General features: G+C 42.4%; 1 protein-coding gene and 1 long non-coding RNA gene across 2 annotated transcripts in view; one reads left to right on the top strand and one right to left on the bottom strand.

Annotated features, from left to right (window-relative positions):
• The window catches only part of LOC142698612 (uncharacterized), a 201,682-nt gene that overhangs the window by 107,364 nt on the left and 66,872 nt on the right, over window positions 1–27,446 (top strand). The gene's annotated exons all lie outside the window — the stretch shown is intronic.
• LOC142678108 (uncharacterized) lies at window positions 449–26,688 on the bottom strand. Its single transcript, XR_012852629.1, has 3 exons — window positions 26,632–26,688; window positions 1,351–1,458; window positions 449–577 (listed from the first exon to the last, which is right to left on the bottom strand). It is a non-coding gene; the product is annotated as an uncharacterized LOC142678108 (long non-coding RNA).

Genomic DNA, 27,446 nt, shown 5'->3' with positions numbered 1-27,446 from the left:
ATCTATCTCTCACTGGTAAAATTAACCTAGCCTAAAAATTCTAGACTGTTCATGTCTTTGACAGTGGGCAAACTTACAAAATCAGCAAGGGATCAAATACTTATTTCCTTCACTGTATATAATGATAAGTATCAAACGCTAATACAAACTAGTGAATAATAATAAATATTTAATAATAAATAAATATTGCAACATAATATGACACATAATATTTAATAATAAATAGATATTGCATCATAATATTACACATTAAAATGCACTATATATCCCAAATAATATATAAATAAATGGATAAATCATGAAAAAATAAAAAGAACAAAAAATGATATACTATAATATCGAAAATAAAAAATTGTATACAAAATGATAAACAAATAAATGCGTCTATACATCATCATTGTGTCTAAATACCCAATATAAATGAAAACACATCAACTACATCTCCTCAAATGAACTGTTCGTCAATATTGTCAAAGGAATAATGAATAGCATAAAAAGCGTTGTTACAGGCTCAAGCAAGCATCATAATGTTGGGTCTTATCAAATTCTCAAATAGGTGGAAGACAATCTGCAAGAACTAAAAATAAATATATGTTAAAAAATTGGCCAATACACGACCCAACCAATAAACGACTTAAAAACAACACCATAAAAATTCTGACACCCTACAGGAAAGCTGCAAAACCAAGGCTTTCATTCAAGCCCTTGGGTTGTAATGTCTTTAGTTTCCAAATCCATTTGGATTCTAATCTCAACAGTTTTTTCATTAGGGACCCTCCTCTCATATCAAGTTTCACGTGATCTATGCCTTTAATTTTTAGGTCTTTGGATGCACAACTGTGATGCAGAAAAAAATGTCGTGGTAGAGTTTTCAAAAAATCTATTTTGTCTGGCACTGTCCCCTTGGCTGCCTCAATACTATTTACATGTTCCCTCGTTCTAGTTTTTAATTCCCTTGTCGTGAGACCAATGTAGATTTTTGGGCAGGGGCAATATGCATAATATATTACGCCCTTCGTGTTGCAATTAATAGGCCAAGTGATCTTGTATGTTGATTGGCCGGACAAGTCAACAAAGTCATCACTGCTGACAATATTTGGGCATGCAATGCATCTACCGCATGGGTAACAACCCCATTTAGGTAAAGATGCTCCAAAAATTGGTTTGACCACCTGGGGTTGGTGATAGCTGAAAACCAACGCATCGCAAAGGTTCCTTGCTGTTCTTGATGTGACCGCAGGCTTCGTAGGTAATATTTCAGCTAAGATTCCATCGGTTTGTAAAATGGGCCAATGTGTGGACAGATATTTCCGCATTTCACCCCATCTATTATGATAGGTAGTAACATACCTGATTTTGGTGTCCTCATTCTTCTTAATGGCAGGGTGAAGTAGTTGAGTCTGTTTCACTTCGCATGCCCTCCTGTATGCTCTATTTATACATCTCCTGGTATACCCCCTGTCAAAAAAACGTTGTTTTAGGTGAGAGACACACAGACGCTGCTGTTTATAGAAGTCTATGGAAAAGGTAGGGGAAGCAGAAGGAGGGAGCAGGAGCACAAAGACACAGATTATGTTGCAAATAAAAGTCTTTGAAGAGGAGAGGGGAAACAGAAGTAGAGAGAAGAGACATAGGCTGCTGGTAAGATTTATATGTCACCTCTGTGCTGGATTTTTCGCTACACTGCTCCTAACTGCTGTATAATGTGCTCCATGCTTCTGTATCTTCTATGGGTGTGCTACAGAGAGATAGTAGACCAGGGTGGCTCTCTGCTCTATGTGTGCAGTGTATAGAAGACATGATAGCAGTTAGGCTCCACACACTACCTCAGGGAAAACTGAGATTTAAATATAGTGCCTGCAGAAGGAAAACTGCTAAAAGAATTCCATATACAAGTCATGTAATGGCCAGAAATAGTGTTATTCTTCCTGTACACACATATGACAGATTATTCTGAAAAGTCATGTAAAAATTAGGTACGCTTTAAGGGTCTTTAAGACGTTTTCAAAGTGGGTTTAAAGATGTGGTTTTTTTTTATATTGGATTAATAAAAAACAGATCCATGATTATTAGGAAGCACCTATTTTAACCAGTTGCTGACTGCCCATAGATTATAGATGTCTTGGTGGTCCACACCTATCTCTGCAAGGACCTTTTAAAACATCCAGCGGAGTTTTCTCCTCTCCGACTCTCCCACCTCATCAGAGTTAAATATATCACTTATTTTATTACACAATATTGAAGCCCTATATGTTCTGAGAAAAACAAGACCACATGAAAATAAGGGGGGCAGAGAAATATAACAACAATTTGCTATTAAATTGTCACATGACTAAAACTTAAATGAGTTCAATTGATTTCATTAGGTTCACATTATCAGTACTTAATATGACCCTCTTTCCCCTTAGAACAGCTTGAATTCTTAGTGAAGCAGGAAACCTTTATTACAGATTCTGATTAATAACCTCACTCTGTCTATCCCACTGCATCCTACAGATGTTCTATAAAATTGAGATCCGGTGACTGTTCAGCCATTAGGATATGCAGACCTCATTATCATGTCCATGAATTCATCCAGCGATTTGACTCATGACACATTATCTTGTTAAATGTAGACTGTGGGCAATATTAGACTGTAACAAAATTAAGTTAAGATTGTGTATGTCTTATTAGTATTTTAACAGCCAAATGTGTTAGCAAAGAACAGTCTTCATTGCCAGACAAGTTTCTGCTTTTCCAAAAAATAATTTTATTAAGTCAAGCATTATGTAATAAATTAAGGGTAGGGCCACACGAAGCGGCCCTGACACGGTCGCAGCGTGGCTAACAACCGCGCCGGCACCATGTTCGGTGCGGCTGTCAAACAGCCTGTTAATGGCCGCATGTTAACACGGGTAAACCGTCCCTTTATCTGAAAAAGCATGCGGCCATGAATAGTACACCCTTTATGGCCGCACGATTTTGCAAATTACGACAACTTACCTCCTTTTCATTCTCTATGGCAGCACCGGAAAAAGCATATCTTAGGTGCTTCCATAGAGACTGAATGAAGTGGCAGTGCGCATGCGCATGTAACTGGAATACCTCATAACAAAGTATTTGTTAGCCGTTCCTACATAGTGCCAGCGCGGTTGTTGGCCACGTTGCGACCGTGTCAGGGCCGCTCGGTGTGGCCATACCCTAATAGTGGAGGACTGAGTGTAGACCAGAATCCTGGACTGTCATGGATTTATTTTAAAGTGTTATACAAAGCGTTATAAGGCTGGAATAGAGTCAAAAGGCTTGTCTTAAACGTCTTCCTGCTTGATCCACTTCTGACTTTGGCTCAAAACACTGCATGTGTGTTTCCAACCTAATACGAATGTTATAAATTTGTCAACTTTCTATTGTGAAACAAAATCACATTTTTTTTTAATCCTAACAGAAAATCCCAGTAAGAACTCTAAGGGAATCTTCACGTTATTGCTAAATTATAAAGTAGAACATGAAGATATGCAGCAATCTTCAGGAGAAAACCTCATTACCCTTAAAGAGGCTCTGTCACCAGATTTTGCAACCCCTATATGCTATTGCAGCAGATAGGTGCTGCAATGTAGATTACAGTAACGTTTTTATTTTTAAAAAACGAGCATTTTTGGCCAAGTTATGGCCATTTTTGTATTTATGCAAATGAGGCTTGCAAAAGTACAACTGGGCGTGTTGAAAAGTAAAAGTACAACTCGGCTACTTTTACTAGCTGGGCGTTCTGATGAGAAGTATCATCCACTTCTCTTCAGAACGCCCAGCTTCTGGCAGTGCAGATCTGTGACGTCACTTACAGGTCCTGCATCGTGTCGGCCACATCGGCACCAGAGGTTACAGTTGATTCTGCAGCAGCATCAGCGTTTGCAGGTAAGTAGCTACATCGATTTACCTGCAAACGCCGATGCTGCTGCAGAATCATCTGTAGCCTCTGGTGCCGGCTCGTCTGACACGATGCAGGACCTAGGGAAGTGACGTCACAGCGTGATCTCTCGAGAACACGGCTGTGTCTGCACTGCCAGAAGCTGGGCGTTCTGAAGAGAAGTGGATGATACTTCTCGTCAGAAAGCCCAGCTAGTAAAAGTAGTAAACACGCCCCGATGTACGCACATAATACACGCCCAGTTGTACTTTTACTTTTCAACACGCCCAGTTGTACTTTTGCAAGCCTCATTTGCATAAATACAAAAATGGCCATAACTTGGCCAAAAATGCTCGTTTTTTAAAAATAAAAACGTTACTGTAATCTACACTGCAGCGCCTATCTGCTGCAATAGCAGATAGGGGTTGCAAAATCTGGTGACAGAGCCTCTTTAAGGCTGGGTTCACACGACCTATTTTCAGGCGTAAACGAGGCGTATTATGCCTCGTTTTACGCCTGAAAATAGGGCTACAATACGTCGGCAAACATCTGCCCATTCATATGAATGGGTTTGCCGACGTACTGTGCAGACGACCTGTAATTTACGCGTCGTCGTTTGACTGCTGTCAAACGACGACGCGTAAATGGACTGCCTCGGCAAAGAAGTGCAGGGCACTTCTTTGCCACGTAATTTGAGCTGTTCTTCATTGAACTCAATGAAGCACAGCTCAAAATTTACGAGCGTCTCAGACGGCTCGCAAAATGCGAGGAGGAGCATTTAAGTGTGAAACGAGGCAGCTGTTAACAGTCTGTCTTTTCACACGTAAATGCCTCTCATCGTGTGAACATACCCTTATACACATCCAGGACTTCCCAGTAAAGACCTATCATATAATCTCACTAATCATGAGGAACCTTTTCCTGACCAATCACAGATTGTTACCACAAGTACAGCTCAGAAAGGGGGTAAAAGGTTTCAATCTGGTAAACAGTTCACAAAAATCTCAAGTCTTGTAACACATGAGAGAAGTCACACAGGAGATAAGCCATATTCATCTCCAGAATGTGGGAAATGTTTTACAAAAAAAAATCAAGTCTTGTTATCCATAAGAGAAGTCACATAGGAGAGAAGCCGTATTCATGTTCAGAATGTGGGAAATGTTTTACAGATAAATCAAGTCTTGTTAGACATGAGAGAATTCACACAGGGGAGAAGCCGTATTCATGTTCAGAATGTGGGAAATGTTATACTGATAAATCAAGTATTGTTAGACATGAGGGAAGTCACACAGGAGAGAAACCATATTCATCTTCAGAATGTGGGAAATGTTTTATAGATAAATCAAGTCTTGTTAGACATTAGAATTCACACAGGAGAGAAATTATATTTGTGTTCAGAATGTGGGAAATTTTTTACTACTAAATGTTATCTTAGGGCTCATCTGAGAAATCACACAGGGGAGAAGCCATTTTGATGTTTTATATGTGGAAGATGTTTTACAAAGAAATTTACATTTTGGAACTCCACAGAGAATTCACATGGAGTAGAAACCATAATCTTGTTTAGAATGTGGGGAATGCTATAAGAGCAAAAAAAAAAAAAGATTTTTAACACATCAGATTATTCACAGACTTTAACCCCTTGATGACCAGCCTATTTTATACCTTAATGACCAGCCTATTTTAGGCCTTAATGATTAAGCTATTTTTTATGTTTTTTCATCGTCTCATTCAAAGAGCTATAACTTTATTATTTTTGTCGACATAGCTATATAAGGTCTTGTTTGGGACAAGTTGTATTTTGTAACAGCACCATTTTGGGGTAGAATTTATTGATTAACTTTTATAAAAAATAATTGGGGGGGGGGATTGAAAAAAAAAAGAGCAATTTTGACAAACTTTTTTGCGTCCTAAATTTACGCCGTTTACCGTGTGGTATAAATAACACAATAACTTTATTCAGCGGGTTGTTACAATTGCAACAATACCAAATTAATATAGATTTTGTATGTTTTACTACTTTTACACAGTAAAAACACTTTTTTTTTTTTTTATATTTGTTTTTGTGTCTCCATATTTGAAGAGCCATATATTTTTTATTTTTCCGTCGATGCAGTTGTATGAGGGCTTTTTTGCGGGACAACTTGTAGTGTTTATTGGTACCCTTTTGGAGTACAGGTGACTTTTTGATCACTTTTTATCACATTTTTTTTAAGGCAGGATTCACAGAAAATGATTTTTGCATGGATTTTTATTTTATTTTTCCTGGCGTTCACCGTGAGGTTTAAATAATGTAATAACTTTATAGTTTGGGTCGTTACGGACGCGGCGATACCAAATATATGTGTAACTTTTTTACTAGTCCCACTAGGGGACTTTACTAAGCGATCCTCTGATCGCTTTTATAATACACTGCAATACTTCTGTATTGCAGTGTATTAGTGCCTGTAAAACGGACAGGCATCTGCTAGGCCATGCCTCTGGCATGACCTAGCAGGCATACACTACAGGCAGACCTGGGGGCCTTTATTAGGCCCTCCCGGCTGCAATAGAAGACACCGACACTCATGCACAGGGTGCCCTTGGGGTGAGAGAGGGAGCTCCCTCTCTCCAAAACCACTCTATTGCGGTCCTCGTTATTGAGTGACGCATCTGAGGGGTTAAACTGATATCGATCTCACCCGTTAGGGCAGAGATCATGAAAAGGCGTAGTGGCGGTCACTAATGGGTTAAACAGCAAATAAAAGTGTTTATTTATTTTTTGGGTGGAATTAGCCTGGATCTGCCAAACACTCAAATTATATTTAACTGAGATCAACTGTGACCGGTATCTATGAAGGAAAAGTGTTGTGGACATAAGGAAGAAAAGAAGAGCTTTGTTTACTTACAAAGCAGAGAAGCTGAATCGTCACCATGAACCTCGCTTCTTATTACTGTATTCATACATTCTCCCACACTGCAGGATAATCCAGACTAACAGTAAGGACAATGTAAATGTGTTGTTTTTAACATATATGGACATTTTTATATTTGAATTTCATGAAAACAGTATAAAAAGATGAAGGTGATGTAATCGAAGAAAAAAACCACTAACAAAGTAACTTTTTAATTGAATAAAATAAATATTCACCGATTTATTTTCATAAAAGGAAATGTCATAAGTGTATTTATCACTGAATTAGAATCAAGGTTGGCGCCCAAAATCATGCCCACATGTGGTGGCGAATGGCCACAAATTTTTCTTGTAATACCACAATATTTATCTGCTAAATCGTGTGTCCATTCGTCACCTATGTGGGTATGGTTGTGGTCGCCGTTCTGTCTGTTCTTACCCTCGGGGTAAATTCACTTGCGGCAGATTTGTAGTATAAATTTCTGAAACTGTAAATAGTTCCATACATCTTAGTGGGGTTGTTTCTGTAGCATGCACATAGATTCTGAAATCACCATCAGATGAATGGTACAGCCACAGACATTTCTGAATAAAAACTGTTATTTGTAAACTGGAATCACACATGCAGTTTAGCACAAAAAAGTGCATGAAAAACTGCACCTCAAAGCCAGAAGTGAATCCAGCCAGAAGGAGAAGTGTAAGTCCTTCATTTATATTTCCCAATTCTTTTTAATACACTCTTGGATTTGCCTAAAAACAATTGCATGTGTAATTCCAGCATTAGAGAGAATCCAGGAGGAACGTGTCTCATTTAAACTTCTGAGTTGTGGTATTCCTTTGTTGTTGAAATGTGTGGTATCACCATGTTGAGAACCGGAGCACTCGGAGGCCTTTAGAAAGGTTATGGATGTCTATGGTACCAGAAAGGGAACACAGCTAAACTATTGGATATCAATCATTCCACTGTCCAGAAAACCATCTACATGTGAGATTTTAGACAACTGCCAATTGGTCCAGGCCAGTCTATCTTCGTAAGATCAGCCTGAGAGCAGAACAAAAGATGCTGAGAGAAGTTTCTGAGAACCCCAGAATTTCTTTAAAGATCTACAGCAGATTTTGATACTCTTGATGTCTACCATTCCAAAAATGCTACAAAAATGAAAACTGCATGGGGTGCGCCAAAATAAAATATTAGTCATCCAGAAAAAACATCAGAGCAACTATAGTGTGCTCGTGGACACCTAGGCAAAAAACATGACTTCTGGAGCAGTCTGCTATGGAAAGAAGAATCAAAAAGTTATTTGTAACCACTATCAAAAGACATGTTTGACATAAATTATAGGCCGTGTTTCACCAGAAAGAAACCTATAAATTCCTTGAGATCATGGTGGAAGAAATGTTATGGTTTGAGACTGCTAAACTGCGTCAGGATTTCGGCAGCTCATCATCCTAGAATCCACTAGTAAAGTGCGATTTTGCAGATAAGTGCACAGCGAAGCACAAGGCCATAGTTAAACAAAAGGACATAGGAAATTATGATTTGGTAAATTTTCTTTATGCATTGTTGTGTATTCTGTAAAAAAAAATAAAAAAAAATTATTATTTGTGTTACTATACTGTTTATCCCCATTTAAAATTGTGCTCCATGGACAATGCTACCAGGTGTGTCTTGTGCATGTATGTGTGCCTTGAACAGCCGTTTGAGGGTGAATATCTCTGCACTAGATGCAGCATGTTTTGTATTTAGAAACCTAGGTATTGGATCTAAATATTAAACTTAGGAGTATTGTAAACCTGGAGAGGAGTTTAGAGCTCACTGAGCAAGCGCTGGCTAGCATCACTACAGCAGGTCGTTGCTCCTAGCAACCAGTACAATCACTGCTAAAAATTGGTGCTGGAAGGAAGGGTTTGGGTTCATGGAGAACTGGGCTGACTTCTCTGTCGGCTACAGGCTCTATGGTAGGGATGGGCTGCATTTAAATAGGGAGGGTGCAGCTGTGCTTGGGGTAAGAATGGTTAGACGGCTGGAAGAGCATTTAAACTAGGATCTGGGAGGGAGGGTGGAGATACACAAGCGGGGTTAGATAGAGTAGATAGGGAGTGGGATACAGCAGGGGTTAATGAGGATTTAGTGGGGGCTGCAGTTAGAAGGTGAGTAGGGAGGTGAATAGGAATAAATATGTAACCTAAGAATAATAGAGGTATCCGTAAAATCAAATGTATGCTGCTGAGTGCAGGAAGTCTTGCAAGTAAAATAGACGAGTTGGAGATTCTAATGACCGTCATTGATTATGATGTAGTGGGCACAACAGAAAAATTGGCTGGATGAGAGCCATGACTGGGTAGCAAATTTGGGGGGCTACAGTGTATTCAGAAGGTATCGAAAAGATAAAAAAAGGTGGAGGGGTTTGTCTGATTGTAAAATCCAGCCTAAGACCAGTTCTGAATGAAGACATTGGGGGAGACCGTCGCAGTGTGGAGTCAATATGGGTAAATATTCATGGAACAGTTAATAACGGTAAACTAATAATTGGAGTTTGTTATAAGCCACCGAACATAGCGGGACAGACTGAGGACGAAATGCTGAAACAAATAGAAAAGGCAGCAAATAATAACGGGGTCCTTATTATGGGGGATTTTAACTATCTTGACATTAATTGGGACATCCACGCTGGATGTGTTAAAAGCTGTACGTTTCTTATATACAATTCAAGACAATTATTTCACTCAGTTGGTTGATAAAACAGAGGGGATAATGTGCTGGATCTGGTCTTATCTAATATCAGATGTGGAGGTCCGGGAGCACTTGGGCAATAGTGACCACAATATGGGAAGTTTTAATATAATTTTCAATAAAACCGTACAAAGGGGAGAAACAAAAACATGGAATTTTAGGAAAGCAAAATTAAATCGATTCAGGGAAGCACTTAGTCGTGTTGACTGGGATCATGTAATGGTAAATCGGGATACTGACGGTAAATGGGGAGCTTTAACAGATATATTAAATGAATTGGGAGTACGATTTAATCCACTGCCTAGGAATAAAAGGAGACCGATATGGATGCATAGGAAATTACTGAATATAGTAAGACAAAAACAAAAAGCATTCAAAACATTGACGGCTGAGGGCTCAGCAGAAGCTTTCCAAACTTCTCAATAGGAAATGTAAAACTGAAATCAAGTTACAAAGTTGTTTACAGAAAAACAAATCGCTAACAACATTAAAATGAATCCCACATTTTTTAGTAAATATATTAATGCCAAAAAGAAAAAATCTGATAATATTGGCCCTCTTAAAGATGAGCATTGGAATATAATTGTATAGGACAAAGGGAGGGCTGAGATATTAAACATGTACTTTTCCTCTGTGTTCACTGATGAGCTGCCAGTACCAGATATTCAGGGGGACAGTAATAAAGGTTCCCCACCCAATATTGTCTGCTTAACATCTATGGAATAGCCTACCGCAGGAGCTGGTCACAGCAGGGACAGTAGATGGCTTTAAAAAAGGCTTAAATAATTTCCAAGAACGAAAAAATATCAGCTCCTATGTCAATGTGTAGAAATTTTTCCCATCCCTTGGTTGAACTTGGACATGTGTCTTTTTCAACCATACTAACTATGTAACACAGAAGGAAGTACAGCTGCGTCTGAGCAAATTAAGTATTGATAAATCCCCTGGCCCAGACGGCATTCATCCACTGGTGATAAGGGAATTGAGCTCCGTATAGGACAAACCATTGTATTTCATCTTCTTAGACTCACTTGTAACAGGATCAGTGCCACAGGATTGGAGGACGGCTGATGTACCAATATTTAAGAAGGTGGAACCGAGTAACTACCGTCCAGTAAGTCTGACATCTGTTGTATGTAAAATATTTGAGGGCATTCTAAGAGATGAACTGTATATAGCAGAGAAAAGTCTAATAACTGATAACCAGCATGTTTTCATGAAAAACAGGTCATGCCTAACCAACGTGCTTGGTTTCTATAGGGAGGTAAGTGCAGATCTGACTGTTGGTCATGTGACCGATGTAATGGATTTGGCAAAAGCATTTGATACTGTTCCACACAACAGTCTTGTTCTAAAGCTACAGACACAGAGACTGGGGGACAATGTATGCATGTGGGTAAAGAATTGGATAAGGGACAGTTTTAAAACAAAGAGTCGTTATAAATGGAACTTACTCAAAATGGGTTGAAGTGAGCAGTGGGGTACCACAATAGATCAGTGTTAAGCCCAATTCTTTTTAATCTCTTTATTAATAACCTTGTGGATGAGATTGATAGCAAGGTGTCAGTTTTTGCTGATGATACAAAACTTTGTAGGATACCGAAAACTTAGCTTGACTATAAAATATTACAGAAAGACCTAGATAAGCTGTCAGCATGAGCAAAAACATGGCAGATGAAATTTCATGTTGATAAATATAAAGTAATGCACCTAGGATGTAATAATAGCATTAATTCATATACATTAAATGGAATAAAACAGGGGATAACTGAACAAGAGAAGGACCTGGGTATTCTGGTTACAGATAAGCTAAGCAGCAGCACTCAATGTCCAGCAGCAGCTGCAAAAGCAAATAGGATTTTAGGGTGTATAAAAAGAGAGATTAAAAAACGGTGATTCAACTGTAATATTACACCTCTATAAATCCCTTGCAAAGCCACATCTAGAATATGGAATTCAGTTTTGGGGCTCCACGTTGTAAAAAGGATATAGGAGAACTGGAGAGGGTTCAAAGGTGGGCAACGAGATTATTGAATGGGATGGGAGGTGTCGCTTACAATGAAAAACTAGAAAAATTGGGCTTGTTCAGCTTGGAAAAAAGGCGCCTTAGAGGGGACCTTATTAATATGTATAAGTATATGTGTGGGTCAATACAGAGATCTAGCACATAATCTGTTCCTTCCAAGGACTCTTACAAAGGACCAGGGGACATTCATTGCGTGTGGAAGAAAGACGTTTCAGACATCAATATAGGAAACACAGAGTAGTTAAACTATGGAATGCCCTAACCCTAGAGGTAGTGATGGCAGATACTATGTCAGCATTTGAAAAAAGGTGAGATGATTATTTACTAAGAAATAGCATTGATGGTTATAATTAATCAAGCAATGAATGACAGGTAATTTATTGATAAAGGTTGGAATTCATGGACCGGTGTCTTTTTGTGTCTTTTACTTAAGGACCTGAGAGACTTTTAAAGGGCCAAATTGTGATGGGTAGACGACCGGGTCAGAGCATCTCCAAAATGGCAAATATTGAGGGGTGTTAGTGGTCCAAGGAAGGACAACTGGTGTACCGGTGACAGGGTCATGGGCACCCAAAACGTATTGATGTGCAAGGGGCGTGAAGGCTAGCCCATCTGGTCCGATTCCACAGAAGAGCTACTGAAGAACAAATTTCTGAAAAAGTTAATGCAGGCTATGATAGAAAGATGTCAGAACACGTAGCATCACAGCTTGCTGTATATATGGCTGCATAGCCGCAGATCGGTCAGAGTGCTAATGCTGACCCTTGTCCACAGCTGAAGGTGCCTATAATGGGCACGTAAGCCTCAGAACTGGACCATGAAACAAAGGAAGTAGCTAGCCTAGTTCTGATAAATTTTGCTTTCTTTTACTTCAAGCAGACGGCTGGGTGCATGTCTATCGCTTACCTGGGAAAGAGATGGCACCAGGATAGACTATGAGAAGAAGACAAGCTGGTGGAGGCAGTGTGGTACTTCAGGCAATGTTCTGCTGGGAACCTTGGTTTCTGGCGTTCATGTGGATGTTACTTTGACACGTTCCACCTACCTAAACATTGTTACTGACAAGTAAACCCCTTCAAGGCAATGGTATTCCCTAATGGCAGTGGCCACTTTCAGCAGGATCATGCACGTGCCACAGTTCAAGGTGTTGACTTTGCCTCCAAATTCCTCAGAAATCAATCAAGCATCTGTGGGAAGCGTTGGAGAAACAAGGACATGTAGTATTATATACCAGCCACTCAAATGAACGTCCATCTATGTAATGCATGGACGCCTCGCTTCCACCAGAGTGGCTTAATATTTTGGCTTATAGAGGGGATGGTGAACGGGTGCCCCCCTCTCTGACGTTCATATGGCCTAATAGAGCATATTGATAGGGGTTGTATTGACGAGACAACCCCTTTTTGCTCTCAATTCTGTAAATCAGAAACACCATTTAGTGGCTACTCCAAAACACACCTCAACCTTATGCAGAAATAGTATTTGCCTCCTTAATTATTGTGTTTAAAGGGATTGTCTTGATCAGAAAACCCATTTTCAAATACCCTATTAAGATATTCTAAGGTGGATTTCCCCCGTTCAAGAACCTGCTTAATTAGTGGAACGCAGCAACAAAGAGGGTCTCACGCTAAAAGACCTGGCACATCTGTTTATTACAAGGACAGCCAATTAAAGGGGTTGTGCAGGTTCAGGGCTGTTTTTTATACTGATGACCTGTATTCACAGGATAGGTCATCAGTATATGATCCGTGGGAGTCCGACCCAAACCCTGCACCAATGAGCTGCTCCTGCAGCCTCCAGGCGCTGGTAGCTATGAAGTGGTTGGGGCCAGAAGCAGAAAGATTTATACCACAGCATGGTGGCCTTGCTGGGTTACTGCAGCTCTGCTCCTATTCAAACTGAGAGCTGACATCTGCCAAACTGAGAGCTTCTGTTTGTTGGCTCATAGAGATGGTCCCTGAGCTGGGTCCACCTTTGCAAGGGCAAAATTTTGAACCTTTGTCCACCGCTGAAGGCGCCTACAATGGGCACGCAAGCATCAGAACTGGACCATGGACAAATTGAAGAAAGTAGACTGGTCTAATGACAATTATGTTTTCTTTACATCATAGGGGCAGCCGGGTGCATGTGCGTCACTTACCTGGGGAAGAGATGGCACCAGGATGCATATGAGATTAAGACAAGCCTCCGGAGGCAGTCTGGGCAATGTTCTGCTGGGAAATCTTGAGTCCTGGCACTCCTGTCAATGTTATTTTGACATGTACCACCACGAGCATCTGTGGGCTGTGCTGGAAAACGAGTCTGAGGAGGGCCCGACTCGCAACTTACAGGACTTAAAGATAAAGCTAAATGCCACACACCTTCTGAAATCTTGTGGAGTCTATGTCTTGATGTGTCAGACCTGTTTTGGTGGCACGAGGGAGACCTGCACATGTGGATTTAATGCTAGGGCTGAACAGTGTATATTATGAGTAATTAGTTCTCTATTATCTTAAAAGTAGTCTATAGGGCATTATCTGATCCCTCCTGACTGGCAGAGAGTACACATTGACAGAGATCATGCCCTATGTTGATGCTATATTTTGAGCTTTCCAAAAAACACCCTCCTAATGCATAACCCCCTACTATTGCATCTCGTTGATGGACTCATTGGAACAGATGACCTATAACATAAGTTAAAGGGAATATGTTGCCAGAAAAACATGTGTTTTTTTTTTAATTAAACATTTAGTGTGTGGGTGATTAAACATTGTTCAAATTTTTTTTATTTTTTTCACGAGTCAGGAAATATTATAAATTAATTCTAATTTATAATATTTCCCATTTCTGGTCACTAGATGGAGCTATTCCCAAAATTGCAGCATTGCAAAATTGGGTAAAAACGAGGGGTTTGAACGGTGTAACCTCCTACACTGTGTGTCGCCATTTTTTGAGCTAACACACAGTGTAGTAGGTTTACATACAGTAGTAAACACACACAAACACGAACATACATTGAAATCTCTTACCTGCTCCTGCCGCCGCGGCTCCCTCCGGCCCGTCCGCTCCGTCTGCTGCCGCTGGTCCAAGTGCACAAGTCCGGAAGCCGCGACCGGAAGTAGTAATATTACTGTCCGGCCGCGACTTCCGGTCCACAGGAAAATGGCGCCGGACGGCGCCAATTTCAAATTGGACTGTGTGGGAGCGGCGCATGCGCAGTTCCCACACAGACGCCGTACACAGAAGTGAATGGGACGGGACCCGTTCGCAGTCCCTATGGGACTGTGGCTGCCGTATTCAATGTCTGTATGTGTCGTTAATCGACACATACAGAAATGGAACAAAAAATGGCAGCCCCCATAGGGAAGAAAAAGTGTAAAAATAATAAAAAGTAAAACACAAACACACAAATAAATATAAACGTTTTTAATAAAGCACTAACATCTTTAACATATAAAAAAATAATTTGTGATGACACTGTTCCTTTAACAGGGGCTTTACTGTATTCTTAAAAGGGTTGTGCATAAAACGGCGCCACAGTTTTCCATTATTGTGTCTGGTATTTCAGCATTAATGTAAATAGGACTGAGCTGTAATAACAGACACAGCCATAGATAAGAGTGGTGCCATTTCTTGAACAAAGGAAGTTATTTTTCTTTCTAATCTTAGTAGCCCCTTTTAGAGACTGAAAGGCTGGTTCATTCCACAAACTTACTGCCTCTGTATTTTATACATTTTAAACATGAGTGCTGCAGTCACAGCCGCCATTCATCACCTCGCAGCCAGTCACAGATCCCCACTCCCGAAGGCAACTGCTAAGTTATTCAGGTGTTTGATGTATGTTACAGGTGTTTGATGTATGTTATAAGTTAATGGTTTTGAAGACAAAAGTTTTACAGTCCTAAAAGGGTCAGTTCTTGTAGGTCCAGTGGCTGAAACTGTGGACAATGACATTGAATTTAGCGGATATATTGTGGCCTATAGAGGCCATGTAGTATAAGGTTGTACTGAGTAGAAACCATTCTTTCCAATGGCTCTCCTATCTGACTAACGCCTCATTAAGAGGGGTTTAAAGCGGCCCCATTTTAGCCTCTGTATTTCTGCCACAAGTCTCGGCCCAACCGAATGTGGTTGGTTTATCACATTCATACAACCTAAAAGGGCAGATAGAAAAGGGTCGATTGTACAAAATATTTAACTTTTAAATACTGAACCATTTTAAAAAGGTGCCAAATAGAACTGGGGAAGAAATCTGTATTCTGTGTAGTGGATCCTGCTCTATGTAACATTGGAACATTGTGATGTGATATAAATTATCCCCATAGTGTCACGAGATGACATAGTTCTGAGGAGGAGAACACGCAGGCAAGGCAGGCAGTACATCATTGGTTTTCAGTTTTAAGTAGAGAGATCTTGAATGTAAAAGTAAAATGTGATTCTTATGAAAAAAATAATAATAATCTAGTCACATAAGGGAATACTCTGACCTGTTCAGGTCCAAATTCTTAACATGCGAGGAGGGATTAAAATGACACAGTACAAGATAAGGATAAAATACCACAGTGCCATTTTACTGCTTTCTCACTCTCCTCTGTGGGCCGTGCTCGACTGGCCGCTGGCTCAGTTTATGATTTATACCCGCCCCATGTGCTTCCCATTAGTACAATTGTGTCTTCCATTGGTACCCCATGTATCTCATCTGAGAACTACTGTGTATTTGCAAGGTGCGGAATGATATAATTTTTGCTACATTTATTTAAAATTGCAATTAAAGCAATTGAATTAAAACCTCTACATATTTTTACCATGTGAATACGCCCTAATGTGAGACTTCTAAAAGTAATAATAGGAAATACATGGTGGTGGGGTATTACTTAGAATCCTGGGGATACTATTGAGACACTAGGAGATAATAACATATAAGTAAGTTGCATGGGGACACCAATGAGGCAGTCAGACATGGGGGGATGTATCATTAGTGTTGTATAGTCCATGCATTTAGGTGTATGCGGTAATGGCACAAACTGCATCAACTGTATCCCAATGGTGCAAGCAGGAGTCTCATGCCAGGACAGGTTTACGGACAGAACATTTCTCAGCTCTGAAACTGTTCTTCACAGTAGTTACAGAGGCTTATAGGCAGCGTCGGTCTGGGGTTCCTTGGGCCCACCATAGAAGATGATACTGAGGCCCACCATCCATCTATAAAGCACATGTACACGTCCATTTTTAATTTAATCTTAATCCTAGTTTTTATCATTGTACACACAGGACATATCAATAAGGTCTAATAGGTCATTTGTGAATCATCCCATAAGAAATAGACCCTAGTGGCAAGTGGTTGTCTCCAAAGAGCTTCAAAATGGGTTGTCTACTGCGGGACCTTTAAGGCCCATTATTGTGTTAGAGCCTGAGACCAACGGAGGATCCTCTGGTTCTCTGGTGGGCCGGTCCAACCCTGTTTATAGGGAACATTGATCTAGATGTCCAGATGCTGGTGATGTAGTGGTCCATGTACCCAGATCCTGGTGGTAAGTGATGTCAGCATGATACGGCAGTGTTAGATCTGCAGTAAGTATTGTGACTCATAACCCTGGTTACAGGGAACATTGATCTAGATGTCCAGATGCTGGTGGTGTAGTGGTCCATGTATCCAGATCCTGGTGGTGAATGATGTCAGCATGATACGGCAATGTTAGATCTGCAGTAAGTATTGTGACTCATAACCCTGGTTACAGGGAACACTGATCTAGATGTCCAGATGCTGGTGGTGTAGTGGTCCATGTACCCAGATCCTGGTGGTAAGTGATGTCAGCATGATACGGGAGTGTTAGATCTGCAGTAAGTATTGTGACTCATAACCCTGGTTACAGGGAACATTGATCTAGATGTCCAGATGCTGGTGGTGTAGTGGTCCATGTACCCAGATCCTGGTGGTAAGTGATGTCAGCATGATATGGGAGTGTTAGATCTGCAGTAAGTATTGTGACTCATAACCCTGGTTACAGGGAACATTGATCTAGATGTCCAGATGCTGGTGGTGTAGTGGTCCATTTACCCAGATCCTGGTGGTAAGTGATGTCAGCATGATATGGGAGTGTTAGATCTGCAGTAAGTATTGTGACTCATAACCCGGGTTACAGGGAACATTGATCTAGATGTCCAGATGCTAGTGATGTAGTGGTCCATGTACCCAGATCCTGGTGGTAAGTGATGTCAGCATGATACAGGAGTGTTAGATCTGCCGTATGTATTGTGACTCATAACCCTGGTTACAGGGAACATTGATCTAGATGTCCAGATGCTGGTGGTGTAGTGGTCCATTTACCCAGATCCTGGTGGTAAGTGATGTCAGCATGATATGGGAGTGTTAGATCTGCAGTAAGTATTGTGACTCATAACCCGGGTTACAGGGAACATTGATCTAGATGTCCAGATGCTAGTGATGTAGTGGTCCATGTACCCAGATCCTGGTGGTAAGTGATGTCAGCATGATACAGGAGTGTTAGATCTGCCGTATGTATTGTGACTCATAACCCTGGTTACAGGGAACATTGCTTTAGATGTCCAGATGCTGATGGTGTAGTGGTCGATGTATCCAGATCCTGGTGGTAAGTGATATTAGCATGAGACGGGAGTGTTAGATCTGCAGTAAGTATTGTGACTCATAACCCTGGTTACAGGGAACATTGATCGAGATGTCCAGATTCTGGTGGTAAGTGATTTCAGCATGATATGGGAGTGTTAGATCTGCAGCAAGGATTGTGACTCATAACCCTGGTTACAGGGAACAGTGATCTATATGTCCAGATGCTGGTGGTGTAGTGGTCCATGTACCAGATCCTGGTGGTAAGTGATATCCGCATGATATGGGAGTGTTAGACCTGCAGTAAGTATAGTGACTCATAACCCTGGTTACAGGGAACATTACATAGTTAGCACGGCTGAAAAAAGACACATGTCCATCAAGTTCAACCAAGGGATGGGAAAAGGGAAGGTAAAAATTTCTACACATAGGAGCTAATATTTTTTTGTTCTAGGAAATTATCTAAGCCTTTTTTAAAGCCATCTGCTGTCCCTGCTGTGACGAGCTCCTGCGGTAATCTATTCCATAGATTCGCAGTTCTCACAGTAAAGAAGTCTTGTCGCCTCTGCAGGTTCAACCTTTTTTTTCTCCCGACGGAGGGAGTGCCCCCTTGTTTTTTGAGGGGTATTTTACATGGAACAGGATTTCACCATATTTTTTGTATGTGCCATTAATATATCTTATAAATTAATCATGTCCCCCTTAGTCGTCTTTTTTCAAGGCTAAATAGGTTTAATTCTTTTAATCTTTCCTCATAACTTAGATTCTCCATGCCCCTAATTAGCTTTGTTGGACTTCTTTGTATTTTTTCCAACTCCAGGGCATCCTTTCTATGAACTGGAGCCCAGATCTGAACTGCATATTCTAGATGAGGCCTCACTAATGCTTTGTAAAGTGGTAATATTACATCCCTGTCCCGCGAGTCCATGCCTCTTTTAATACACGACAATATCTTGCTGGCCTTTGAAGCGGCTGATTGACATTGCATGCTGTTATTTCGTTTATGATTTACAAGTACACCCAGAAACTTCTCAACAATTGACTCCCCCAGTGTAGCTCCCCCTATCCCCCTAGGACATATGATGCATGCAGGTTGTTGGTACCCAGATGCATAACTTTACATTTATCTACATTTAACTTCATTTGCCAACTGGATGCCCAAACACTTAGGTTCCTAATGCCTCTCTCCCCGGTGGTCGAGTATATCCTCTCTCCTTGCCTGAGTCTCTATCCATGTCGGCCTATATCAAGGAGAATCTGGAGATGGGTTTCATACGAAAGTCTTCCACCCCGGCCGGGGCTGGATTCTTCTTCGTTAAAAAGAAGGACGGATCCCTTCGACCCTGCATTGACTACCGTGGTCTCAACAAGATCACGGTCAAAAACAAATACCCGTTGCCACTTATATCTGAGCTGTTTGATCGCATACGAGGAGCCAACATTTTCTAAGCTAGACCTGCGGGGGGCTTATAATCTAGTCCGGATTCGTTGGGGTGATGAATGGAAGACAGCATTTAACACCCGGGACGGGCACTACGCATACCTAGTGATGCCCTTCGGACTGTGTAACACTCCCGCAGTGTTTCAGGAGTTCATTAATGATATCTTCCGAGATCTCCTCTATGTCTGTGTTGTTGTTTATCTCGATGATATTTTGATTTTCTCCCGAGATCCGACGACTCATCGGAGGCATGTCTGTCAGGTTCTACTACGATTAAGAGAATCATTTATACGCCAAGCTGGAGAAGTGCGTCTTTGAGAAGAGTTCTTTGCCCTTCCTGGGCTACATCATCTCGGATAAAGGTCTCAAGATGGATCCTGAGAAAGTGAAAGCTGTCCTGGAGTGGCCACGTCCTCAAGGCTTAAGGGCCATACAGCGGTTCCTGGGATTCGCCAATTTCTACCGGCAGTTTATTCCTAACTTCTCTTCTCTGACGGCTCCCATCTCTACCCTTACCAACAAGGGTGTGAACGCCAAGGTGTGGACTCCAGAGGCAGAGTCTGCATTTATTAGCCTCAAGAAAGCCTTCACTTCAGCTTAGATCCTCCATCATCCTGATGTATCTCGGCAGTTCTCACTGGAAGTGGACGCTTTCTCTGTTAGTGCAAGTGCACTTCCGTTCCAGAGGAGCTCCAAAGGAAAGGCAGTAGTATGTGGCTACTACTCAAGACTTTTTTCTTCTGCTGAGCGCAATTACTCCATGGGGGATCGGGAGCTGCTGGCCATCAAATTGGCTCTGGAGGAGTGGAGACATCTTCTAGAGGGTGCTGCTCACCTCATCCTGATCTTCACTGACCACAAAAACCTTACCTACCTTCAGTCTGCACAACAACTGAATCCCCGTCAAGCCAGGTGGTCGCTGTTCTTCACCCGTTTCCAGTTTGTGCTCCACTACTGTCACGCGGACAAGAATGTGAGCGCCAATGCCCTGTCCCGATCGTTTGAGACGTAAGACACTGTGGAGTCCCTTCAGACTATCATAGACCCATCCTGCATTGTCACTGCTAATACTCTGCCGGTTAGAGACATCCCTCCTGGGAGGACTTTTGTTCGGTTGGCAGACAGGAGAAGAATTCTCCGCTGGGGACACAGTTCTAAACTGGCTGGGCACGCTGGTGTCCGTAAAACCCAAGACCTGATTGCTCGTCACTTCTGGTGGCCCACGCTACCTAAAGATGTTCTGGACTTTGTCTCTTCTTGCACGGTGTGTGCCTCTAACAAAGTTACTCACTCCAAACCTGCCGGCCTGCTTCAACCTCTGCCTGTACCCAATGCCCCCTGGCAGCACATTGCGATGGACTATGTAACAAAGACCTTCCCCCCTCAGCAGGATGCAACACTGTCTGGGTGGTGGTGGACCGGTTCTCTAAGATGGCACATTTTATCCCGCTGACCGGCCTACCTTCTGCTCCTCGTCTGGTGAATCTCTTCATTCAACACATCTTTCGCTTGCATGGCTTGCCTCTTCACATCATGTCAGATCGGGGTGTTCAATTTACCTCAAAGTTCTATAGAGCCCTCTGTAAACTCCTGGATGTGAGATTGGACTTTTCCTCAGCCTATCACCCCCAGTCCAATGGGCAAGTTGAGAGGATCAACCAGATCATGGAAAATTATCTCCGCCACTTCATCTCTTCACAGCACGATGACTGGGTACAGCTTCTCCATGGGCCGAGTTCTCATACAACAACCACACAAGTGAGTCCACCACTTCCACTCTATTTCACATTGTGTACAGTCAACATCCTAGAGTCCCTCTTCCTGTATCAACTTTATCTCAAGTACCCGCTGCTGACTCTGTATATGGGGACTTCCTGCAAATCTGGCAACAGACCCGGACCTCTATTTTACTGGCAGTCGATCGCATGAAGCGAAAAGCAGATACTAGGAGAAGAGAGCCACCTCAGTATCTTCCAGGGACTAAAGTCTGGCTGTCCTCTCAGGACATTCGCTTGAAGGTGCCTTCATACAAGTTTGCTCCCAGGTTCCTGGGTCCTTTCGAGATTCTGCAACAAATCAACCCTGTCTCCTATAAGCTGCAGCTGCCTCCTACCCTCAGAATCTCCAACTCCTTTCATGTGTCCCTCCTGAAGCCAGTGGTCCTGAACCGCTACAGCAAGACTTCTAGTTCCACAGTTGCTCCCAGCGGTTCTTCTGATATATTCGAGGTGAGGGAGATCCTGGACTGAAAGAGGGTAGGAGGAAGGACTTTCTATTTGGCGGACTGGACAGTGTTTGGACCTGAGGAGAGGTCCTGGGAGCCGGAGGAGAACCTCAGTGCTCCTGCTGCTATTAAAAAATTACTCTCTTGCTCTTGCCCCAAGAAAAGGGGGCGTAAGAGGGGGGATACTGCAGCGTCCATGGCCGCGGACCGTCGGGTTTACTCACCTCCCGACGCCCGCAGCCATGGATCCGTAGAGAAATCGTAATCATCATCATCTGCCACGATTTCCTGGTCTATAAGAAGGCTCCAGGCCTTCTGATCCTTGCCTGAGCGTAGTTAGTTTTCCCAGTCTGTCTTGCAAATGGTCCCTTAGAGTTTCCCGTTCCAGTTGTTACCCGTGCCTTGGTACCTGTTCCTATATCCCGTGCTGCTCTTGTTCCTGTGCCTATTAGTGTCGGAGTCGTGTCACGTCTTGTGTCATCTGCCACGTCCGGAGGAATCCACCACATCCTGTTTCATCTGCTTGGTCTGGAGGAATTCGCCACGTCCTGTGTCATCTGCACGTCCGAAGGAACTCGCCAAGTCTGGCGCAACCTGCGGCACCTGTGTTATCCACCACGTTTGGCCTTTACCTGCTGCACCCATCTCCATCTGTACCAGAGCTGCGGGCACTGTCTGGACTATCCAGGTACCCTTCTGCGGGACATTGTATTGCTGAGGTTTCCTGTTGTTTGGCCAGCTGCCTCCCCGCTACAGCGGTATGGCCTAGTGGGTCCACTAACCCGCTTCGTGACATAATGTATCTAAGTGCTGATCATACAGATTCTATAATATATGATTGTGATTGGTTGCTATGGTAACACTGCTGTTTGTCTGCACTATTAGTCATACACTGTATAATATATGATATAATGTATCTATGTACTGATCATACAGATTCTATAATATGACTGTGGTTGATTGCTATATTAACACCGCTGTTTGTCTGCACTATTTGTCATACGACCTGTATAATATATGATATAATGTATGTGTGCCGATCATACAGATTATATAATATAAGATTGTGATTGGTTGCTATGGTAACACCGGTTTGTCTGCACTATTTGTCATACACACTGTATAATATATGATATAATGTATCTATGTGCTGATCATACAGATTCTATAATATTTTGGTTGCTATGGTAACACCGCTGCTTGTCTGCACTATTTGTCATACACACTGTATAATATATGATATCATGTATCTATGTGCCGATCATACAGATTCTATAATATATGATTGTGATTGGTCACTATGATAACACCGCTGCTTGTTTGCACTATTTGTCATACACGCTGTATAATAAATGATATAATGCAGGGGTCTCAAACTCGGCCGGGTAAGTGGGCCACATATAGAAAAAATGGGAAGTTGACGGGCCGCATTACTTTTAAATTTGATATAATAAAAAATTATTGTTAATCAATTCGTTATTTGAACTACTATAACACTATATTACTATAATAATAATACTACATTACTATAATAATACCGCTAGGTTTAACATTTGAGAGAATTCTCCACGTGCTTATTTCAACAATCCAGTTTTCCAGTTTTAGTGTCGCTAAATGCAGTGTGGCGGCTCAGTTGGCAGCATTTGGCAGGCACACCTGTCAAAATTGGGCAGCACCTTTTTAGATAGTGCCACAGTGCCCTCTGTAGATAATGCCACAGTGCCCTCTGTAGATAATGCCACACACCCCTAGATAATGCTACACACCCACTTGTAGATAATGCCACTGTGCACTCTGTAGATGCTGCCACAGTGCCCTCTGTAGATACTGCCACACACCAATAGATAATGCCACAGTGCCCTCTGTAAATGCTGCCACAGTGCCCTCTGTATATGCTACCACAGTGCCCTCTGTAAGTGCTACCACAGTGCCCTCTGTAGGGGCTACCACAGTGCCCTCTGTAGGGGCTACCACAGTGCCCTCTATAGATGTTGCCATAGTGCCCTCCAAGATGCTGCCAAAGTGCCCTCTGCAGATGCTGCCACAGTGCCCTCCGCAGATGCTGCCACATTGTCCTCTGCAAATGCTGTCACAGTGCCCTCTGCAGAGGCTGCCACAGTGCCCTCTGCAGATGCTGCCACAGTGCCCTCTTGCAGATGCTGCCACTTTACCCTCTGCAGATAATGCCACACACACCCCAAGTACATAGCTCCATTGGGGCTCCCTCTATGCGTGGAATCCCCAGCCTGAGCGTTGCCGACGCTTTGGCTGAGGATTCCTCTGCTGTTGGAGCCTCTGACATCACTGTCCATATACTGTGATGTCAGGAGATTCTCCTGGACGGGAATGGGATATCAGGGGCAACCCCAAAGCCGGTGTCCTGGAGCAGAGCACTAGTATAGGCTCTGCGCCGGAACTCTGGGGAAGCCACTGACATTTATGGACACTAATGTCAGGGGCTTGTCCAGAGTGGGGTACCGGAGCAGAGCCACTTCTAGCACTCTGGCTGGGATCCCAGCTCTGCTCCTGACATCACTGTCCATATATGGACATGGATGTCAGGGTCAACCCCAGAGCTGGAGTCCCAGGCAGAGCGCTAGTAGGCTCTTCCTGGTATTCCAGTTGTGCACCTGACATCACTGGGACTCCTGCTCTTGAGAAGCCCCTGACATCACTGTCGATGTATGGACAGTGATGTCAGAGGCTTCCCCAGAGTCCCGGAGCAGAGCCTATACTAGCGCTCTGCCTGGGACTCCATCTCTGGGGAAGCCCCAGACATCGCTGTCCATATGTGGACAGCGATGTCAGGGGATTCCACAGAGTCCCGGAGCATAGCCTATACTAGCGCTCTGTCCGGGACTCCGCTTTGTGGAAAACCCTGACAACACTGTCCATATATGGACAGCAAAGTCAGGGAATTCCACAGAGTCCCGGAGCAGAGCCAATACTAGCGCTCTGCCCAGGACTCCAGCTCTGGGAAAGCCCCAGAAATCACTGTCCATATGTGGACAGCCATGTCAGGGAATTCCACAGAGTCCCGGAGCAGAGCCGATACTAGCGCTCTGCACGGGACTCTGGGGAAGCCCCAGACATCACTGTCGATGTATGGACAGTGATGTCAGAGGCTTCCCCAGAGTCCCGGAGCAGAGCCTATACTAGCGCTCTGCCCGGAATTCCAGCTCTGGGGAAGCCCCAGACATCACTCTCCATATGTGGACAGCGATGTCAGGGGATTCCACAGAGTCCCAGAGCAGAGCCTGTACTAGCGCTCTGCCCAGGACTCCACTCTAGGGAAGACCCTGACAACACTGTCAATATGTGGACAGCCATGTCAGGGAATTACACAGAGTCCCGGAGCAGAGCCGATACTAGCGCTCCTCACGGGACTCCAGCTCTGGGGAAGCCCCAGACATCACGGTCTATATGAGGACAGCAATGTCAGGGAATTCCACAGAGTCCCGGAGCAGAGCCTGTACTAGCGGCTCTGTGTCCCGCGGGCCGCAGATGACTGCCCCAGGGGCCGAATGCGGCCCGCGGGCCGCATGCTTGAGACCACTGATATAATGTATCTATGTGGCGATCATACAGAGTCTATAATATATGATTGTGATTGGTTGCTATGGTAATACCGCTGTTTGTTTGCACTATTTGTCATCCACACTGTATAATATATTATATAGTGTATCTATGTGCTGATCATACAGATTCTATAATATAGAAGTTGTGATTGGTTGCTATGGTAACATCGCTCTGTGTCTGCACTATTTGCCATACATACACACTGTATAATATATGATATAATGTATCTATGTGCTGATCATACAGATTCTATAATTTATGATTGTTGCATTATTACATATTAATAACATACAGCCCGTTATTCTACGCGGGAAATAATTCAGTGATTGTATAAAGGGCTGTATGTTGTTATATGTAATCCCCCCTGTAAAGCCCTTGGTGGGCACTATAGGGCAGCAATGCCCCCGACTATATTATACATATATCTATATATACTGTGTCATACTACAAGTAATGATATGGAGACAAGTGATAAATAACAGTGAAGTTTACGGCTCAGACGGCACTGGTAACAGTCCAATATCATTCAGTATGGACTCTCTCCCAGAAAAATGCAGTGGACAGTCCGCAATCCAATGAGGGTGTGGATGGTAATTCTTATCCTTGTAGTTCCACCAAGCTCCTTATCGTCTCTCTCCACATTCAAAGAACTCCTGGTAGGAAAAGGATCTTATGTCTCTAATAGATGGAAAAAGGAAGACACATAGTGCAACACCCTCTGAAAAAAGATTGCTCCACGCCAAGTTTAATCCATACTCACAGAAGTAACAAGAAATAAAAGCATCAAGGTAAGTAAAAATCTTTAAAATTTCTAGGCGGCACGCCAAACACTCTCGCCCGACCCTGGGTTTCGCCCTTCCGGCTTCCTCTGGGGCATGTGTGACGTGTCTAATTAACAGGTTTATATAGCCGCATGACATATAAATTTACATAAATTTACATACATAAAAAAATGGTTAAAAAAACCATATACACCCACAATGATCTCTGCAATATATAGAGATAATCTGATCATACCCAATTTAGTTTTGCCTGCTCCGGTATGAGAGAGATTTTGTGGGTATTTGAGCCAAGAGAAACCACCATTATAAGTGATAAATAAGGCTCTGTTCACACCTGTAATGGCACCGGGCATGACTTGTAATGGGGTCTATTGGGGTCCATTGTGGTGTCCATCCTTTAATAAATTTGGCGCAGTTCATGCTGACCTAGTTCAGTTTACACCTGGTGTATAAAACGCCAGTCCTAATAAATTCCCCTACGACTTCAGGAGATGATGGAGTTACCTTTATTCTGCCCTTGGTCTTCATCTTCTGATCTGAGCAGTGAGCTCTGGCTTATACATGATAGTATTATTATAATGGAATCTTGTGATGTCATAATGTTTATTCATATACAGGACATCATATGACATCACAGAATGACATGGTGGAATTATACTGATGTCATCTTATGATGTCACAATGTGTACAGAGCTACAGGCCGGCAACTTATTGGCAGGTCCCAAAAATAAGAAGGTCACCAGTACTATAGAATAATGAAGCCAATGGCCACATTTACTAATAATGGCATATTTTACACCAAAGTGGGAGGGGATTGTGGGAGACATCTGCGCCAAATGTATTAAAAGGAACAAGGCACTTAAAAACTTTGTCACATTTTTTAGCTCTGACAGACAAAAAAACATATTTACAAACATTTCTATATAATCCCCTAACAGTCACGTTAAAGATGGAAAAACCGTCCCGAAAGTGTCACTTTTTCTTGTAGATATTTAGTTTATGTCTTATAGAAATATAGTTGTCGTATAATTCTGGTTCCTGTAGTGATTATTAACCTCTTAATTATATCACTTATTTTAGCTTTAAAGACCAGTAAATTGATTTGTCTCCCCCCCCCCCCCCCCCAGCATTCGGTTGGACATTTTTTATCAATGTAGCCAGGTGAGATCTTGTTTTTTGCAGGATGAGCTGTCGATTTTTTAGCAACTATTTTTACAGAAAATGTTTATAACATTCAATTATTTTATGAGGGAAATGTATAAAATCACAAAAAAACAACTTGTATTCACCAGAGTTTAGTTTTTTTTCGTCCTGCATGT

This window comes from Rhinoderma darwinii, chromosome 1 (genome assembly GCF_050947455.1).
Source record: "Rhinoderma darwinii isolate aRhiDar2 chromosome 1, aRhiDar2.hap1, whole genome shotgun sequence".
NCBI classification, from domain to species: domain Eukaryota; kingdom Metazoa; phylum Chordata; class Amphibia; order Anura; family Rhinodermatidae; genus Rhinoderma; species Rhinoderma darwinii.
Note: the sequence above shows the minus strand (reverse complement) of the source record. Positions and strands in the feature narration are given on the sequence as shown.